The sequence below is a fragment of the Seriola aureovittata genome, chromosome 4, assembly GCF_021018895.1.
Source record: "Seriola aureovittata isolate HTS-2021-v1 ecotype China chromosome 4, ASM2101889v1, whole genome shotgun sequence".
Lineage (NCBI taxonomy): Eukaryota > Metazoa > Chordata > Actinopteri > Carangiformes > Carangidae > Seriola > Seriola aureovittata.
In genome coordinates, this window is record NC_079367.1 from 21,104,621 (window position 1) to 21,126,187 (window position 21,567).

General features: G+C 42.3%; 1 protein-coding gene across 1 annotated transcript in view; it reads left to right on the plus strand.

The window, feature by feature from the left end:
- nxn (nucleoredoxin) overlaps positions 1-21,567 on the plus strand; it is a 58,447-nt gene that overhangs the window by 1,210 nt on the left and 35,670 nt on the right. The gene's annotated exons all lie outside the window — the stretch shown is intronic.

Sequence of the window (21,567 nt, forward strand, 5' to 3'; positions counted from 1 at the left end):
TTATACATGTTGCTGCATATGTAGCCTGCCCAGTAAAGGCCTTTTTATTTTTGACATTTTCTCATTTATAGCTTTCCCTGATTTCCTGATGGTGTGAATAATGCCTAACTTAAAGTGTTTCTAGTTTCCTACTTTGCTTTATCTGACTTATTAAGAACTTTTTATTTTAGTCCAGTTTTTGTAAATTATGAGGTGTGAGGATTTATTTTCTGTGAAATATGTGTGGAAATGAAGTACAAATTCTTACTTGTCAGTGGAAACATATTTTTAAAATATACAGTATATTTTTATTTTAGGGTGTTACTGTACTAAGGTATTAAGGTTGACTGCAATCAGATATTTTCTTTTAGATCTGTTTTTGCAGAAGTTTTAATATCTTAGGTAAATATTTGCTTTTCTTTTGTTCATAGCTAAAACTGCCAGATGAAAAAATAAATGACTCATAAACATCTTGTGGATAAATTATTATTCTCTATAATAAATTAAAAGGATGTTTTAGCGGTTTCCTTTACTGGTTATTAAGTGGATATTTGCAGCTGTAGTCTTTGCAAACTATAGAAAAGGGGACGATGTTACATACATTGTGTCTGTGGGCCATCCCTGCTTCCTGGTTGCAGCACAAGTCTCCTTCTCCTTTTCCTAACCTAAATGTTATAGCAGATGAGGCATAAACAAAGATACTATGGCGAACTGTATTTGCATAGTATCAGTTATGCATATCAGTGAAGGCAGATTTTTGTTTGCAAAGTAAAATGTTAAGAACCGGCCAAATAATGGTAAAGAGGACTTGCTTTTTCAGATAAGGCCCGATTATAGGCTACTTTTAAATAAATAGAGATACTTCTTAAAAATGATATAAAGAAAGAACAGTCTACAGCAAATAAAACTATATTTCAATATTGTTGATGTCATGCAATTTGTGTATAACCCATAGAGGACACAAATGTTTAATAGCCGGCGCGTTGTCTTTACCATTGTCTGTATTTTGTCAAATAGGATGGATGATGTATGTTAAGTATGTCTACCTCCTTTTAGCCAGTTCAACCCTGACTCTTCTTTGTGTAGGTGATGCTTGACTTGGACTGACTCATTCTCTTGCAAATTCTTTCAGATTGCCAGTGATGATTTCCGTTACAGTTCATAATGAAGTCCAGGCGTGAATAAAGGCTTAGGGATGACAGGAGAGTGGGGGTTGTCTTGTTGTTGTCTGGGGGCAGAGCCCATCCGTCGCCACGGTTGCAGCAGTTATTGTGTTTTAACTGCCTGTGGAAAATATTTGTGGCGTCAACACGACCGTTGCTCTTGCTCTCGTTGGTAGTCCCGTCGGCTGTCTTGGCCTTTATGAGAAAAGAGCAACGCAGCCGTGCATCTGTGTTTTGCAGAGGCCTGCAGTTTCGGTTCAGTCTGGGCTTCGTCCAACCTTCGGCCTGTTCTCTCTCAACATTATAACACAGCCGTGGAAAGTCCTCTTTCAGTCAGCAGCCTCAGTATAGTAACTGTAGTTTATAAATGTGACATCTCCAGAAGCATGAGCAGAGTGTGTCATTACCCCTCATCATTCACTAATTAATTCATGATTAATGCATGTTGGCATTTAAATTTTATTATAACGGTGCAGCTATGTACGCTGTGACCTGTGCCTTCATTTCCACTGCAGCCTTTCTCCTGTCCAAATGGCTGTGCTTATCTCTGGAAAACTGGATATAATGTCTTCTGCCTTCAGGAAAACATTTTTTAATCCATAATTCAGGTAGTTGGTGCCTTTAACCCTCCTCTGTGTATTGTTGGTTTAATTAGTTGCCTGTTGCCTGAGGATTTATGCGTCTTAAGGTGACAAAAATGCACAAATTTTCATTTTTTGGTTATAATCAGATGCGTCTAATTTAAATGCGAGAATCACATTTTGCAGGTCAGGAAGTGTGAAGTTAGCTGCAACGGTGATAAAACTGGCTCTTAGTGACAGAGGAGGAGAGACTGCTCGTGATGTGCCAAGATGTCTGAATGTGAACGTTACAGTAATTGAAGAGGATCTATGTGTGCGAAAGACAGACCTAATGGGTGAGTGATGTTGACCCAGCGGAGGGCTCTGTTGATGTTGTGGGTCTGCGGAGACTAAGTGGCCCTCTCACCCCTCCTCTCAGGGTCTTTCTAACTTAGTGCAAGCAGAGCTCATCTCCTGGCGAAGGATGCAATTTTTCTTCAGTTGCGTCTTTCAGAGACTCGCCGCCCACCTTAAGACTCTCTGACTGTACTTCCTCCTCCTCCTCCTCCTCCTGCTGCCCCCCCCCCTCCTCTGCCCTGCACTGACTTGGCTATCTTTCTCTTTCTCACTGGAGGCTGTCCTCTTTTCTTTCTACAAAGGGGTTATCCAGGCCTTCCCGTTGCAGGAAATGTTTGTTATTTAATCAAGAAGGGATAATATTCTTGATTAAATGCAGAGAGAAAGGAAAGTCTGGTGCTGTTAACTTAAAGTCAAAGCCAATATTTATTTAATCTGTCCTTGGAAAAAGGTGAAAACTGTCATGTAGTTCTCTGGTGGTTTTGTAACCAAAATACACTGAGTGAAAAGTGTAATTACCCTTTATGTCTTGGTGCCAGTTGACTTAACATAGTTATTTCCTCATGTGTATGCATGACTTTGAAAAATAGGAGTTTGCCAGGTGTGTTTTTTGGGTTATGAATGTTACACATGCATCAGTTATAGACTGTGGTGGTTGGTTTCGGTTTAATGTTAATGTAGGGAAACTGTTAATTGTCTGTATCTTCCACTCTTAAGGTGGTGTCACTCTTAAAGCCAGACAGGCCGAGAGGTCAGAACATTGTTTCTTTCAACAGCATACAGAATATCCACTATTGGATGTCACCGAGGACCCTCAAATAGCTCATTCTCAGTGAGTGGACGTCTGCTTGTTGTTCAGGGATAGCCAGCTGTCTGGCTGTCTTGGCTTGCTGGCAGTGCCTTACATGGACTTGGGTAGCAGGAGTGTGAGAGCTCCATGTAAATCAATTAAAGTCTTAGCCAACGCGATGTGAAAACCCAACTTGACCAAAGGGGGAGAACAAGCTGAGATGCTGCCAGAGCTGTTCCTGCAGGAATCGAAGGGTGTGTGTGTGTGTGTGTGTGTGTGTGGGGGGGGGGGGGGGTCACATCGCAGTGACAGAAAGGCCTCTTGTTCAAGTCCTCCCGCTCGGCGGTTCTGTTCTGTAGCTGGCCCCCAGAGGCAGGACACCCGCTCGCTCGGCCCACAGCCAGGGGCTAAGGGTGCAAGGGGCTTCAGAGAGGGGCTAAGGAGGCCTTTCATCAATATGATCTGCTGAAAACTGTAGTGCACGCTGCCAATCATGCATCACAGCCCTCCTTGCCCTGTGACAGCAGAAGTGGCTTGAAAAGAGCCTGAAATATTTTTATCTGCAGGTGCTAATTCTCTGCTCTTGATCTGTCAGGGTCGCATTTGGTTTTTGTAGGCGTGTGTCGTTAGATGTTTCCTCCTTTGTTGTGTTCACTCCCACAGTGTGGGCTAATAACGTCAACAGACTGGCACATTTTTGAGGGCTGCTGTGATGTGGAACATCTGTAATTGAGAGCTTAAGAGTTAATTGTAGGATTCAGAGAGGATGTGTTCGTCACCAGTTTGTGCTCAGCCTGCTTTTACTGCAGCTCATGGGAACAAAACTCATGTATGGCATCAGCAACAAACTTGGTTCTTTAAGATCAACAAGTAGGTAGTAAGAAAAAAAAAACATATCTTATTGCTCCTATTTAGGCCTTGATATCACCTCAAAGGCAATTATACTGCACATAAAACCAATAGCTTATCATTATGTTACTTAAAATATGCAAGATGTGTAAAATCCAAAGACGGTGACTCCTCCTCAGGAAGGTTAATTACAGATCATGTGTGCAGAGGAAAACTAAGATGAGAGAAATAATACCAAGGCTGGAGAAGATGGAGCAAATATGAGAAAGTTAACAAGAGTGGCCTAACATGACTTACTCTAAAGCTGTGAACCTTAAACTGTGGGACTCTCTTTAAGATTCCTGACTCTGATCAAAGTACAGAGGGTTTAGTAAGTAGCCTAATATGAAGTTGGCTGTGGTACTAAACAGAAAATGAGCTAATCCCTACTTCAAGGCATTTGACCCTGGCAGATTAAATGACAAGTAAAACCCTAAAACGACAGTTCAACTAAAGTTTTGTATTATTTTGATACTTAAGAAGTTATGTTTGAGTGTTTGTTTTTTTGTTCTGTTTTTTCTTCTGTATTCTGTACCATGTAACCAGATGACTACAGATTTTCGATGCAGTATTTTTCTTTTGGACGTTCTTATTGCCAAACTTAACTGTAATGCAGGGTTTTTTAATGTATATGGTGGCATGTAACAGCAGTAGGTGCCTACTCGCTCCCACAACATGACCCAGGTCAAAAAGGAACCCGCTGTATGTTGGCATAATACCACATTTAATTGTAGTAGATAGTCATTTTGTTTACATGTGCATATTTTGACTTTGTTATTGCACAGAAAAAACTACAGGTTATGCTCCAGACCTTCATTAGGCATTTGCATCTTTGGATTGTTGTGCTTCAGGTATGATTGTGTGAGTTTATTATTGGATATTTGCAGTGTTCTCCTGTTTTTGTTAGCACTGCAGCTGTGAGTGTGGATCGTGTCAGCAACAGTAAATCATCTGCTTCCTGTAACTGAACTGATAAAATAGGTGTTATGTAAACATATGTAGCATTATAATTTAAATGCAACTGTAAATGCACCATGGCTTTTGTATTTATGTCTATTTATACATTCCAGCTCACGGCATTTTGGTTTTGTGTTACGCTTACATTTCAGTTGTGGTCAGCTGACCTTGTAGAGACTTTTACCTTGACTCCGGCTGGAAGTGTGCACGCCTGGCTGCAGTGCTGTAGTTTAATGTGACTTCCATTGTCCTGCAGCTGTGAGGCCTTGTTGCCGTGCGCCATATTTGACAAGAGCTTATGTAAAGAATGTGTCCAGACACCTGCTCCACTGAGGCTTCTCAGGGCCACAGGGCATGGAAACAGTGTGTGTTTGTGAGGGCCCGGGATACTTGGCAATGCCAACTGTTACATCTCACACCACCAAGCTTGTGTTACTGTCTTCTTTCACTGCCCATTGTGTCCTCTTTACTGGGAGATCTGTAATGTTATGAGAGGTGACAATGAAGATCTCATCAGAGGTGAAGTTCTGAGGCTTAAGTTACCCAAGTGAGAGTTTAGGGAACAGTCGCACTTGTGTGTCTCATAAAAACCCATACCCTGCGGCAACACGATCTGTTTTTACTTCCGTTATCTACACATTAAACGACAACACACAATAGCTGTAAGGCTGCGACCTCTGTCTGTGGTCCACCAACCACTGAAACGATACTCTGGGATTGACTTTTCCTCTTTGTCCCTGTGCTCTCCAGCTGGACGGCTCCTGGACCGTCTGTGGTTTTTTTTATTTTATTTATTTATTTTTTTTAGTCAGGACTTTCCAAAGCAGAGTGACGTTAAAGATAATAGACATGGGGAATGTGTTCACCACAGTGTCTGCAGTAGCTCTCAATGAGAACAACAGATGATTCATCTGCTTGCGTATATTATCCCAAACCAGTCCAATTGTCACATACTTACCAGTCAAATCATCCAAACCAGTGCAGCGTAAAGTTCAGCGTGCAATCGCTCGATATTAATTTCGGATTCTACTGATGACAGGAAAGCAGCTTAGACCAAGCCTCTTTCCTTGGAAATAAGCAGATGGATGTTATTTCAATTCATAAATCCACCATCATCTGCTGGTTTGTTTTGTTTTGTTTTTTTTTTTTTTTTTTTGTTTTTTTTTTTTTTTTTTACTTCTTTTTTCTATGCCATTGCTCGCTGCTGTGTTTGAGTTTATTCCTCCTTTTCTCTTCAAGGATGGGTTGTTGTGCGTGGACCCTCCCCCAGTCAATCCTCCGGTCTCTAATTGCCCCACACCGCAGCTCAGCAGCCCTCTCCAACATAATAACAGCATAGCCGCCCCAGGGGCATCCTGCCATCCAGAGCTGTCTTTCGTCCTCCTTTTGTTATCTCTCCTAGATTGAATGTTGGCTCTTTGTGATTGCTCAGTTTCCCCCTTCATCATCGCCACTGATCACATTTCTTAAGCTAAATGTAAAAGACACGATGATGGATGAGCGTTTTGGACTGTCTACATTCACAGATTCCCATGTTTTATCGCTGACACTCAATCAAACCTCAGGATATCTGCTCCATCAGTGAGTGGCAGTGTTGATTTGATGTAAATTTATTCATAGCATGAAAATTTCTGGCGTGACAAGTTTCCCCCTTGGACGATAACCCTTTCCCTTCCATGTGACCACCACCCCGCTCACAGGGTGGAGGCACTGTTGTGTATGTGCAAGCTGTAAACCCCCTCCCCACCCTCACCCACCCTCCCTCCCTCACTGTGGTGTTTTCATCCAAGTGTAAGTGCTCCTGCAGCTCCTGCTCCTGTCTGAAAAGAAGCTCGCCGTACAAAGAGACCCACTGTCTCAGCGTGTAGCATGGCACACCGGCACCAGCCCCGCTGTCTTGCCTACAGTCTTGCTGTTGCATGTGGCGAAGGGATTTTTATCTAGCAACTGACATGCATGCACTCTGACAAAGTGAAGGGAAAAGGTAGCTTGATTTCTCAGTGTTTTGTAAGTGGGAAGAAAACAAAAGAAATTAGGATGTGATTTTAAAAAAAAAAAAAAAAAAAAAGGAAGAAAGAAAAACATCCACACAGTTGTGTTTTAAGAGGAAAATAAACATTGGAATTATAAAGCGGTGTGCCGATGAAAGTGACAGATAAACAGTTGAAAAGATTAAAATAATAGAAAAACAATTGAAACGGCTAAAAATAATGGATGAAGAGTTCAACCGAGCAGTGTACGGATGCAAACGCAACAGTTCAACTGTATGAAAAAATGATTGGAACAATATTTGATGTAGTGTTACTTTCTTTTAAGGATTGTTTTAACTTTCTTTTTTTTTTTTCCTGCAGTGTAACTTAACATCCACTTTAAAGTCAGTTGAAATGAAGACATTTGGAGCATGACAGGCGGTGTGGATGGCTTGATGGGACTTAATGGGGTGGGGGGTGGTTGGGGCGTAGGCTGTGTCAGACAAAAGCGACTGGGGACCACTGATGTATGATAACTGCTGTGCTGTGGTGTGAGGTAGTTGTCTGCATGTCTACATATGACGACGGAGAAGAAAAAGAGAAATGGGAGTTACTTTCTCAGGCTGTGCAGATGGAGAAAACGCTCTGCTCTGCTGAGCCGTGTGGGCCGCCACGCTGCATGACAGGGGACAGAGCAGCATCCAGCCCACGTCTTGTAGGGATTTAAAAAGACTGCTATAGTATAAAATGCTTGGCCTGTGCAGTGTATCTTATTTATTGTCTGTCACTGTAATCACATTGTGGGATTTTAAGATTTCGGATCGATTTCACTTTGTCAGTTTTTTTTTTTTTTTTTTTTTCCATAGCCAAACATCAATCATGATGTGCTGCGTAAGGATAAAGCTCTTTTTTTTTTCTTTTTTTTTGCTTTCATATTTCTTTTTTTTTTTTTTTTTCTTAACAACTTATCCTCATCTTACAAGAAGCAAGTCTGTGGGAAAATGAAGTTGTAAATAGTGTGGATGCACAGGGATGAAGAGTTGAAAAGCTGTGGTCATGTGAACATTTTTGGGAAATGTGCCGACTGCTTTCTTGCTGAGAGTTAGATGAGAAGACCAGTACCATCCGGTCTGTATGGTAAATATCTATAATCAGCTGCAGGTTAGCTTAGCTTAGCACAACGTAGAAACGGCTTAGCACAAACTAGCTTGCCTGTGTCTGCCCAAAGGTGACAAAATCCAGCTACCAGACCTCTGAAGCTCACTAATCAACATGTCATATTTTGTTTGTGTAATCTGTACGAATGACAGGTTGTGGTTTAACAGCTGATTATGTGACACTTTAACCTGACAGAGTGGTATTTATCCGCTAATCTAACTCTCGACAAGAAAGCAAATAAGCTGATTTCCCCAAAATGTGAAAATGTTCAGTTAGTCCTCTGATGAAATATCGACAGTGCTGGACAATATTTCCAATCTGCCACAACAGTGACATCCCATGACAACCTGCTGCCAGCATTTGCACGCATTCATCCGCCCGCCAACCCCAGTCAGTCAACTACAGACAGATGGAAAACGTTCGCAGAGCACCAGAGGAAAGTGAACAATATTAAAAATCCAGAAATAGCACTTTGTCACAGTCTTTTTGACAGTTAAATGAAGCTTGCACTCCCGCGGCCTGTCTCCACCGGGGGATCAGTGGAGAAGTCGCCCAATCTTCTTCATAATTTTAACTCGCTTGCTCACATATGCCTTTTTTTTTTTTCTTCCTGTTTCAAGGAGCTTATGTACATGTGGAAAAAGGTTTCGACATTGCTGACCTCACATCATTCAGATTAGTTGTTCCTAACTGAAGGTTGATCCTTACTTTGCTGCTTGACACATGCTACATTTACAGTGAGCTGCTAATCTCAGGATAATGAGGCAGCTGAGGATATATCATATGTCTAATAAGGTCAGGTGCCACCGCAGACAGCTCCCCCAGAAGAATCTTTTCCATAATATTGAATCAGCTCTTTCAGTCACTCTTCACGGCGTAGCATGGTAGCAAGTTAAGAGTTTTGCAGAACAGTTGCAGAAAGAACGAAGAAGTAAAAGTAAGCATCTTCAAACGTACTTTTTGTCGGAGCTCAGCAGCTCAACAAGATTCAAGAATTGTGTAGCTCATTTAAATGCTGTCTTTGCAAAGCTGGCACGTCGCATTAAGAAAAAGTGGAGAAAAATGTAGGGGAGCCTGGCTGAAGCAGATCCCATGGCCTGTAGTCTGCTCATTATTTTCGTAATAACCGGAGAGTCACTTGGAATCATTTCCAGGTGCACCCAGCTCCAGGAGGTTGCACACAAACATGCGTCCTTGAATTCAAATCGTTTTACGTGTTTCTGTTTCCATTAGTAATCTGGATATTCAAAATCATCTGCAGGCATGTTCGCTGAGGTTAGTGCGTTTGTGTTATTTGACACCGCTGCAACAACACGCTCCCCACATAATTGCACATTATATCTACTTGGACAAATGGATATGTTGATATTCATTGTTTGTATCTGCCATGGCGTGTGCGTGTGCGTGTGCGTGTGCGCGTGTGTGTGTGTGTGTGTGTGTGTGTGTGTGTGTGTGTGTGTGTGTGTGTAAGCCCCAAGTCACGTGATTCTTTAGAATACATTTTGTGTGCTATTACTCAAGGTCAGTGGTGGGCAAGCTAATCTGGGAAACAAATAATGGTGCTGCAGTGTTGCTCCTAAATTGATCCATGCTGGTGTAGTATCAGTTACATTAACCATATGAAGCTGGTCTTATTCTTCAGCTGTCTGCAAAATATTTTACATGCACTCAAAGCCTGTGGCGGAGCACAATAAGATCAGTGTCTTTAATGGGTTGCACAGGCGTAGAATATCTTATCTGCCTATGCCAGTTACATTATGTGATTATTGGTCATTTCAGTGTTGGTGATTTTAAAGCTACTATATGTAGAATAAGTACAGGAGTAAAATTGGTTCAGTCGTCTTTCTTTTTCTTTTTTTTTTGGCTCTTAAGGAGTAGCACAACAAGCTAAACAAACACTTTCACATTTTCATCTTATGAAGTTGATATGGCGAGGCAAACACATTTACATATGCACACATCCAGAAGACATTGAGCAACATTAATATTCATTTGAAATTGTGTTTCTGGCCACTTAATCAATGTAAATCTGACATTCACTCTCCTTTTTGCTCCGTTTTGTTCTTCACCAACTCCTGAAGGAAACATCTGCATCTTTAGCTCCTAATTGTTTTTGGGCTTTTTTTTTTTTTTTTTTTTTAAATCAAAATAAATGATTTTTATTTTGTAGCTGTTTTCAGACCAGGAGTCATCAAAAAATAGCCTTGAGGCTGAAATAAAATCAGCTCAAAAGCGGGCCTTTGTGTAGGAGCTGTACAGAATGCAGTGAAGTCTTGTTCCTTCACTTCAGCTGCTAGTAAAGTAAACAAGCACAGAACTTGACCTTGCTGTTGTACATTATACAGAATCCATGTGTTTCTCAGCAGCAACAGGCCAAATGATGCACTGATGGTATCCCATATGGAGGTACTGGCAAAGCTGATGGCTGCAACAAGGGGGGGGGGATTAGATGGAAAAGTCAGGAAGGCAGGGGAACACTAACCACGACAGAAAGCAAGGGTGTCATGGGAGGCGCCAATTATCTGAAAGAGAGGGATTCTTACTGAACTCCCTCTGAGTGAAGCACTAGCCTTGGATTCATCCTAGAAGTGGGTCCTGGAGCGTTTTCTGAGGCTTGCCTGTGCGTTCATTTCTTCAGCTGTCACATCCCATTTTGCAATCAGCTATGCTACGTCTTTGTTCAGTAAAAACCCCACCGCATGCATTCCTCACATATTACAGCTCACGTACTTGCTCCAAGGAATGTGTTAGTCAGAAAAGACTCGCACAAATCATCAGACACTTTTTGTTGGTGAGAGAGTGGACCCCCTGCTGAGGCTGCGCTGTAGCTTAGCTCTGCCTCTGTGTTGGGGGCTAATCGCTGTTTTGATTAGTCTTTTTTTTTGCCAATCTGTTTGCACGGAGCACCGATCCCACGGCCATGTTGAATGAAAGGGTTTATCAGCTTAAGCCTGTTGTAAGGAGCACGAGAGGTCTCATCTTTTCACTGAGGAACGAGAGCAGCCCTCGGACACAAGTGTCCAGGCAATTAGAGACGCCGGGGCCTCAAAGAGAGATTACTGCCGCACAGAGTTGCGGTCGACTTCTTTCTTGTCCTGCACATTGTTCACGCGGGGTTGAGACTCATGATGATCGGTGCTGTGGAGGAGGATGTAACAGGACTCGGTCACAGGGTTTATTCTCAGGGGAGGATTCAGTGGATGCAACATCAAATTATAAACTTCAAAACCATAACTCACTAAACTGTTTTCCTACAGAGTGATGACAACGGTCAGTCTTGCATCCTAATGTTGTAGCGGCCACATTTTTTGAGGTGGTTTGGAATGTTGTTTTTGTCTTGTGTGTTTTTTAGACTCTCAGCACATATTGTTATACACATTTGCTGCTTTAATGTGAACATATTCTAATGGGACTATTTTGAAGTTAAATTGCAGTTTCCAATCTGGCCTGGTTTTGATTTGGCTTGATATAAGGAAACATTACATGTTGAGTGGAAGAGTGTGACAAGTTCCGGTGGAGTAAGCGAGCATCAGGGTGCCTGCACACCCAAATGAAAGTAACAGGACTTCAGGGACATTTCTGGATTTACATATTGCCCCCGACCCCCACTCCCTTTCATGGTTGTCTCTGTGGCAGCTACATTGGGTTTGTATAAACATTACTTCAGATGTTGAACTGGGCTGACAGGGTTACTGCACATGGACCTTGAGCCAGAGGGACCTCCAAATCATGACAGCATGTGGTGTGTTTATTCCCAGGAGACTGGCAGGGGTTTGGTTAAACTACAGATACTGAGGGTTGGGGGTTGGGGGGTTACAGTTAGTAACAGTTGTTGTGTGAATGTGGACAATAACATCTGGTCAGCCTAAGTTTCAGCCATATGATGATATATACGGCTGTGACTAGCTCTTTCAACTTTTTTTATTATCTATGTTCATCTTGGACCTTATACGCAGAGTTGCACATCAGTGAGGATGACTGGAGAGCTGAAATAAGTCTTGAGGTATTTAATGTGCTGCATTAGCAACAACAGATATCCCCATCTGGTTATTTTAGACATTAACAGTGCACAATGTTGCATAATGATCATGATTCCACAGACTCAGCAATCCCTCACAACAATTTAAATTATAACAGTTACACTCTGTTTATAATTTAAAGTTTGCCTTCATGATGATTAATAATAAAGGCTCAAAAATCGAATCCTTGTGCAGCTAATCATCTGACATCAGGAGTACCATATCCAGAGAGAGAGGGAATATGATACTGGCAATAATATCTGCACTGTTCATTTAAAAGTTAAAGCTTAACCATTCCCCTGGAGAAGCCCATGTTGATGATCAAGTATTCACACACTTTGTTTGTGAAGTGCAATCAAAATTATAACTGCAACTTTTTAATCTTATCCGCAATTGCCTAAAAATGGCTTAATATAGCGTTTCACCCTGAAATAAAGTTACTACTGTGTATGTTTTTATAGATGTCCTAGTCAGACATTTTTCTATCCATCCTAGATGTGAATGTGACTCGAGGCTCGTGGCTTTTATGGTTTCTTTCTCTGGAGGAAATGAATTTTGCAGAAAACATGCAAGGTTAAAGTGAGACCATTCCTGCTGGTGTGACTTGCAGCCTGTGAGGCGTTAAATTGAGTCGGGAGACCGTGCGAGTGTAGGGAGTGGGTAAACCCAGACAAAATACTTAACCCTCCCTCTGCTCCACAGCTCACCAGTATGTCACTCGCCACCTGCTCATTTGACAGCGCTGGTGGTTTTGGAAGCAGCAGGTGTGCTCTTTAAGTCCAAAGGTAGCAGGTTCTGCTCTGACAACCCCCATCTGTGTTGTGGTCAGTGGGTCTGCTTTTTCCAAAAGCTGGAATATACACTACACTGAGACCATTAAGTGTCTTTAGAGTAGCCGTGTCAATAGCCAACTGTTTGTATGAACACAATCCCCCATAGAAACGTGCAAAGCTGATGAACTGAGGCAGGAAAAAAAGCCAGATGAAGGAATCATATCGGGAATGTCAATGTTTCTGCCAAGTCCTATACCTATTCCCCTTCTCCCTTTTCATTCATCATATAATTATGGCGCACAACAAGAGCCAGAGGTATGTGCTATGTTTTTAAAAGACTGAAAGCCGGGGAATAAAACTAAAGAATTATTGTTGAGAATGAAAATGTAACTGTTTTTCCTGGTATGAATGAAACTAAGCTGGAAGAGAAAGGTGAGACCCGGACCAAGAGGGACAGTTTTGATCTCTGCTTCCTTTTCCGAGTGCAAAGAGTAGCTCATTGTATCTGAAAACCCTACATGTGGAATCATTTCCCTCCTCCTGTCCGCAGTGGTTGCTGTGTGGCCGAACCCCTTGAGAAACAAAGGCATCTTCATCACTCCATCGCTTCCCCTCGTCGCTCTGTTGCTCCAGGTGTTCGCTGTCTGAGCAGTGGAGATGAAGTGCAGATAGAAACCTTGTCCAAAGATCCATTTATAAAGGAAAGAAGTAGACAGAGACATATTAGTCAGAGTCTTTCTGCAAGGCTGTTGAAATTCTCACAGGTGCTTTAAGAAACTCTGCTTTTCCTCAGTTGGACTTACTTGAGCTTTAGCGGCTGAGAGAGTGTGAGGAATCCTCTTGACTTTGTTGTGGTGGAAGGAAAAAATGTGGGTAGGGACTTGTCAGTGGGGTGGAGATATGTTCATAATGTGTACTGTAATTACCCTCTCTAATTACTGGCATCAGAGCATAATCACCAAATATCAAGGCAGTATTTTTACATCACTAGTGCTAACAGGCTATTTTTGGTGATCTCTCTTATTTTTTTTATTTTTTTAATGGTCACAGCCTTTCCCACAAGACAGTACTGAAGGATTTGACAGTTTCAAGTATAAACAATGTATAATGCTTTGGGAATAAAAGTGGGGCTGTTTTTTAAAGAAGGGAAATGTATCTGGCCTTACACTTTCTCGCTTTCGAAGCCTCCTTTTACATGTTCGTCCTTTATCCATTCTCTCAAACTGAAAGCAGAGCCAAGTTAAATATCTGGCGTGGCCTCAAAGCTCTGAATACTTCCCCGGAAAGCAGCGTGGTTTATGTAAGTTCATGGATAGAGATAACAGATTGCATGTCGTTTGCGGCCAGTTAGTTGCCAGTTTTGAGAAATGGGTGTACCACACATTGCCCAGGAATATTAGGTAATAATACATTGGGATTTCTCGAGTGTGACCACTTTGAACCGTGTCCTCTGGCATCACAGTAGTGCCGTGAATCTTGAGGTTGTGTGTCTTCATGATGTCTTCAGGAAATGAAATGGGAGCCGTGCTGCCAAAGGTATACGCTAAATGTTTAAAGTCCTTTTTTTTGTTTGAAATGGAAAAACACAAAACAAGCTAGTTGTCGCATGGGTTTCCTACCGTTTGGTCTTATTTTACTGTGCCTCACTTGAACAGCCTTCAACTCTATTATTACTTGTTTACGGCCTCCTGTTGAGGGTGGTCTTTTTTCACTCTTCCTTTATCCATTCAGCTTTGCTTCCGTTGTGAGACCCTTGAGTTATGTTGGCCTTGAAAACCAAACCTGCTGTCCTAGAGTCATCTTTTAATTAGTCTGCCTCCTCTTCCTTGATGATTTGTTTTTATTTGTTGTTGGTTTTTTTTGGAGGGGGGGGGTGGCGATTGCTATCGCCAACAGCACATCAGAATAAGCCAGAGGAGTCTGAGGCAACCGTGCAACCATTTTTCCTGTTTTTGTTAACCACGTGTTTCTCAGCAAGACGGCAATGAAAAGAAGGAAGGAAATGGTGCATTTTCAGTGATCTGCACCGTCTTTGATCTTCAAATTGCAGCCATTACGTGTCATAATATTCCATGTAAAGTTCCTCCGATTATCGTGCTTCTGATGTTCATTCATTCACACTCGGCTTTGATATTCCCATGCTGTGATTATGAACGTAACTTCTGATTTTGTGCAGCATTTATACCATACAATAACACTTTCTACCGCTCCTCATTAGGCAGACACACAGATAACGCTTCTTTATCTGCACGATGGAAATGCATTCCAGTCACAGCCTGTTTTAAATAGATGCCAGAGGAAAATATGCTGGTGGTTTTGGGGTTTAGTGGTACAGGCGACGGTTAGTACAGTTTGTGTACTTGGCACAAAGTTAACAGATTGAGAGACAAGAAACAAGAGCGAGGTTTCAACCACGATCCTGGGCCTGCTTTTGTGTTTGCCAGTGGTGAAGTGTGAGCAGCTGTAGAAGGATGCCAGCATGAGGACTGAAATAATTACTGCAGTATGCTAGCTTAGTCAACACCATACAACTGCAGCTGTTTCCTTTGCTGTTGAAAGAATTTCAAAGGATGTAATGTAGCTCCAAGAATTTTTTTTTTTTTTTTTTTTTTTTTTTTAGTAAGCAGAGCCATAACTACCTAGCAGGGATTTTCTGGACTGTGGTGCCATTTTGAAAAGTAAATACAGTTAAAGTTTAATGGTCAGAGGCTGTGACACGGAGCGGGAACAGACACTTAAGTGTGGACAGGACCACTCAGAAGATTTATTATCAACCTGAGGGACTTGGACATACACTTGTGCACTCACACCATTTTGCTATGTTGTTTTTTATAGACTCCGCCCCCGCAGCAGTGTCCTCTTCCCTCCAACACAAAAGAGAGCAGGACGAGCTAACAGGGTCAAGTTTCCTTCTATTTATGCCATGTATGTGTTTTCCTCCTCCTGATGATACTCTCCTCAGGGGTTTTTTTTTTTTTTTTTTTGACATTTGGATATTTTGTTGCTTTTTCCATGAGGTGAATACAACTCCCAAAGCAGCTCTTAAGTGAAAGCCCCTGAAAACTCAAACTTAAGTAGTATTCAGTAGTATTTCTCCATCTCATAAATATTCATGACATAATAAGCAATACGTTTTGGGGGAGAAAATGTCTTCAGTCCTCACTTAATATTTATTAAAAAGTTGTTGCTTCATCGTGACTGTGTGGGAGAGGTTTGCTCAGACTTGTTTTGACAATGGCCTGGCAACAGCCACTCAGCTGTCATATTTCATTCAGATGGTGCTAAAGCTGATTATTGCACAGAATGTGTTGCATCCTCAAACCAGTGAGAAGCCTTTTTTGAAAAAAAAAAAAAAACATGAAATAACCAAAACCTTTCATAACCCTTGCAGGAAAATTGTGTTTTCATGTTGGTGCTCCATCGGTGGAAGTCAGAAGATTGAGAAAATGTGTTTTCAGGGCCTTTTTTTAATGTGTAATAACAACAGCAGTGGGTTCTCTTTTGTCACAAATTTGTAGTGCTTTAATAGCAGCATATATTCATCATTCATGGCCCCAACTCAAGGTCTTTTTGATAATTGCATTTACAGACATGGTGGGTTTTGCCTCTCAGCAACATCCTCCTGCCCAGCTATTTCCCAGATGAGCAGCACTCTGTCATCTCAGCCTGCCAAATGTAGCCCCTGAAAAAATGGAAACACTCCAACAGGCAGCCGCTTTGGCCGAAATGCTAAACAGGCAGTTCATTCGAATACGGCATTGCTCCCATTATATGTATATTTTCTTGTGCTCAACACATACTGTAGATTGCGTGCCTTCACAAATTCTCCTGTGTACACACGGAGACATGGACATCAGTGTAATTTCAGTGCTTATGACAGAGGAGCGCGCATTATCGCGCAGACCTGTATTCACACAGTTTCCTCAGATTAATCAGGAGGGCCAAAGTTTCGGGTTCATTTCCAGAGTGTGTGCCACCCTGCACACTTTCTCAGGCTCTAACAATGGCCCCCTCGTCGCTGGCCCCTCATAATCCTCTTTACCACCTCCCTCCTCCAGCCGGTTCCCTCTCTCAAACTTCTCTCCAACAAGCTCCCTCCATAGGCCAGGCGCCCCGCTGTGTTGTCAACATCAACCAATTGTGCTGAGAGCTGCTGCAAATTTAACTGTTTGGAAATACTACAAAGCTGCTTATATGGAAGTGAAATACTTTGACTTTGAAATCTTTGAAATAGTTTCAGATATTTAACTAAAACTTGTATTTGAACACTAGAGGATGCTGAATTATAGATACAGGTTTGGTTTCCCAGCTGCATGCCACAGTGTGATGCCATTTTTGTTCACATTATTATTTTATTTGTGCACCTTGATGGCAGCTGGCACATTTAATAGCTGCGCAGGATCATAGCTATAGCTCCACTATTTTTTTCTTTTTGGCGTCTTAAGGCAGCAACACTATGGGCTCCACCTCAGGATGCAGCGTGTTTGTCATGCAATGTTAATCACCTGCTTTGATATAATTCTGTTCAACATGGAGTCTCAGTCCAAAGGATGCTGAGATGGGGGAAAAAAGAGGAAAGCAATGAACTGAAAAGCCTTGTTGTTTCTCTCTTCATGAAGTATTTTGTCTCGTTCCTGTTGTCATTCTGTAAATTCTGCTATTTGAAGGACTCAACAGAGAATCTCTCACATGGATATTCATTGGCAGCACAGAAGCACTTAAGGTTAAACATCTCAATACAGTTGAAGCTTCTTATCACGGGGGTTGGGGGGTGGGGGTGGATCTTTTCTTCATCCTTCCAAATAAGCAGATCTCTCCCTCAGTTGTCGCCCTCCCCTGTTTTATTGTTAAAGAGATTCTTTCAGCTTGATTAAAAATGTAATTATTCACCCATTTATCCCTTTTTAAGCATTAAACAGCCTTTTTTCTTCAATGGAATGCCAAGTGACGGGTGGTAATTGTAGATCAAGGCTGGGCGCTGGGGAGCCGGCCGGCTTGGGGGTGAGGCGGTGTGGAGGAGCAGGGGGGAGGGGGCCTGGCGCTCGGTTTCAGGCTTTGGCGGCTGGCTGCCCTGGACCGCTGATGTGCTGCTCGTGGTGGGAACTAAAGCAGGGCTTGCTTGTGAAGTCAACCCCTGCTCGCAGCAGCTCTCGCGTTTTGCCCTGTGCCAACCGTACAAGGGCTGCTCTTTTCATTTCAGCCCTCGCTGAGTGATTCCTGCCCTCTGCACCGGGCCGCAACAAGCGTCGTTGTCACTCAAGTTGAGTGAGAGCAAGTGCTGGAGGGGGGGGGGCTGAAAGGCAGTGACACTCAAGAAATCCACTTCAAACAAACAATTAGAGCATGCTGATACATGGGGCTAACAGGCTTTATGAGTATACCTAAAAGCAGCTTTGCTGTTGAAATGGTATTAATTATTAGGGTGCTGCAAGTGAAAACTATTTAGCTTTTTCAGGTGATGCATGTAAGAGTGACTTTGTGTGTGTGTGTGTGTGTGTGTGTGTGTGTGTGTGTGTGTGTGTTTGGATATTGTAGGCCGACGCAAACCCTGTTCTTGCTGAGTACTGGAGCGGTACCTCATCAGCTCCCACAATGCTGCTCAATGTATGCAAAGCCGTCTCTCGACAGGGCTTGTTAAGCATCAATACTACACTCCTGCTCCAGAGATTTATTTCAATATGGGCCATTACCACTGATAAAGTCCCCGCTCAACCGCCTGTTCACTCCCTTTGTGACTTCAGAATCCTTAAAGGAGCCATGTTTTCCAGCTGTTTGTTTTGATGTATGCTATAAGATATTCGGTGTGTGTGTGTACGTGCTGCGATCAGGGAAAAATCTGATCTGCAAAATTATCATCTTTCCAAAATACGTGGAGCAATCAAGTGTAGTTATGTTGCATTATTTGTCCATATTTGGCAGCAGAGCTCATGCTGTAGTGCTGTAGCATCAGCTGCAGTTAGCCGGTGCATGTGAGATGGGCTTTTGTACCCAGAAATGACAAGTAAGCCCATTTTTAATGAATTCAATGTCGACATTATATAAACTGATTTGAGGGGAAGTCATTAGTACGACAGTGTTCATCTGCTAATCAAGACAATGATTACAGGATTGTTTGTGCTCCTAATATTATCACTCAGTGATCTTTTATCCATTCAATATGATGATGATGATTAAGCATAGCATCACATATAAATACAACTAGTCGCTGTTTGTCTTCTGCTTCCCCCAATCTCTTCAAAGTATCCTTTTTTCCACCAGGCAGCCGCCTTTAGACTGAGATACCATTAGTACAATGAAAGGGATCTTTGACCAGGATATCAGCTAAATCTTTCACTCCTCTAAAGCCCGGCTCTGTGCTGCTCATCATGGCCTAATGGAACACGGCGCTGCAGAAATTAAGCAGCTGGTTGGAATTAATCAAATAAACCTCCCAGTGCCTTTTTCTAGATGTTAGGATTTCCCAGAGAAAGGAGACACAGATGTTTTGCTGTATGGACTGCTTTTAGGTTCTCCCAATTAGGAAAATAGGCTGTGCTTTTAAACTGATCTATGCCTGCAACACTTCTTTCTTTTCTGGTGAGTGGGTGTGTTAAGAGGTTCATGTGACTACGCAAACAGAGAGACAGATTTATAGGTTAAGGTATGTATGTCAGGAAAAGCAGTGTTTTCTCCCTAAAGCATCATGTTAACTGCTCCTGTTTGACTTTGACTTGGAGTGTACAGTCTGTTGACAAAGTGCTACAGCTCTGGAGGATAGATGGTCTCATAACAGATAAAACTCTGTGCTTGCAATTTGACTGACACAGGGAATCATCTTCAGGCTGCAGATTTGTGTTGCTAAGGGACCAGACTGGTGGGCTTCTAATGGGCGAGTGCACCCTGAGCAATCTTGGGCAATTACTCCACTTAATCATTAAGATCTAAAGAAGGGAGGGGCGCTGCACTGTGAATTCATTACATGGTTGAGGCATGAGATGAACTGTAGTTATAGACATAAGAAAGAATTGACACAGTGTGAAAGACTTGGAGTCATTACAAGCCAGGCGCTCATGTTTGGAGGAGCAATTAGTGGTTATTGGATTTCTGTGGACCATTATGGAATGGACTGTAGAAGAAAATCAATTATAAAAGCAGCATTGCATCATGTCCCTCTTGTCTTCATACACAACAGTAATTCCATGTAGGCTGGAGTGGGGGTTTTTTTGTTTGTTTTTGTTGTGTGATGTATGAAAATTGCTGACTGAATCTCCTTGTGGAAACACTAAGGCAATTCAGGGCGTTTGTGAGCTCATTAAAAATGACAAAATGGTGGCATTGTCAGGTCTGTCATGTCACCAGGGAGGAATGGGTTGGAGGGGAAAAAAGAAAGTGTCCTATACAAAAGTCCAGTCTGAGCTAAACCAGTCCAGGCTGGTCCATTTGCTGCTCACTTGGCTGGACCACCCAGACTGATCTGGTGGGCTGCACAAGTGAACATTGTATTCCTCTGGGAAAAAGATCATGACGCAGAATTGCTCTCCAGATTCATTTCTTGTCAGAGACAAAAGGGCTCATCAACAAAAAGCTGAAAACAATTTTAAGATACCTAATACTCTTGCCAAAAAGTGTGGATACTCTTGGTGTCAAGATGATGAATCCTAATGCTTACTTGTAATAGTGGGCCAAAAATTATACTTTGGTTCATGAACGAGAATCTAAACAAATAAATGGCCAAAATAACCTGTAATTTGCTGTGGATGCTCATGGTCCCCAGACAAAGGAATGCCAGACTTTTGCTGACCCCCTATCCTTTAGTGTGACAATCTGCCCAAAATATTCTTGCACGAACACAGTACTAATTTGATGGGCAGATGGCGATAAAACCTGGTGACCTGGGATGTGAGCGAATCACCTGTCAAAAGCTTTGCGGGATGGGAGGCAATGCAGAACCGCAGCAATGCAATGTCAAATGTTTTTGTGATCTCTCTTTTGGTATGTCCTTCGCCTCCAAGAATACAGATGCTGACAAAGTGCTGGCTAGCAGAAAAATCATCTTGTTTACACAATGTTTGCTGACAAGCACGCTACTCGCTAGTCTGCGAGCACTGATATTCCCACAGCGTCAAGTGAGAAGTGACGGAGGCGGTGTTGCGCGATTTTGTTTGGTTTGGCTTAACTTTACTCTCCGCTTTAGGCCTACTACGTGTAAGGAAGTAAACATAACAAATCACGTACTATTTGTGCCACTCAGCACGTACAGAATATTGTGGGTTATAATGTGTTTATGAGTCTCTATGGACCTGTGTTGGGCCTCTCTGATAAAGGCAATTGTCAACAAACCACTGTTTATCTATTTATTTTTAATGGTTAATGTGTATCTGCATGTGTTTGTTTTTATTGAGTACATTCATGATGGTGTAATTCAGGTGTGCCTTAGGGCACACATTTCAGCTAAAGCAGAGATACAGTAAAAACTGTGAGAAAACTATTAATGTCAGGACCTCTGGGCCATTTCTTTTAGATATCTTGTTCTTGTCGCCCTGGGAGAGGTGGATTGAATTCAAGCTGTTTTTAAAGTGGGCTGTTATGGTATAGTTGTAAATGAAATGGCAGGGAATGTTTCGGGTCCATAAAGCTCGGGGTGAGCAGGAGTGACACGTAGCAGGCTGTGCCGTCTGCTTGTGGTAGGTTATCTGTCAGAAATTATAAATATTATTTGAGCAAACGCGTTTCTACCCCGGTCATTGCAGTCAGTCATGTGGAGCCGCGGCCGCCAAGATCTTGACCAGTCGTTCTGTTGTCTCAACAAATGTGAGTGAGCACATAAACAGAGAGCGAAAGAGAGCCTGTCGTGCAGCAGACTCCCTATTTGCAAGAACACTGGCCTGCTGTTTATATCTCGAATCTCTCAGCTTGGATATCATCATACTTTTTGTTTTGTCCATTTTAGACTGTTTAGAAGTCAGAGCCACAC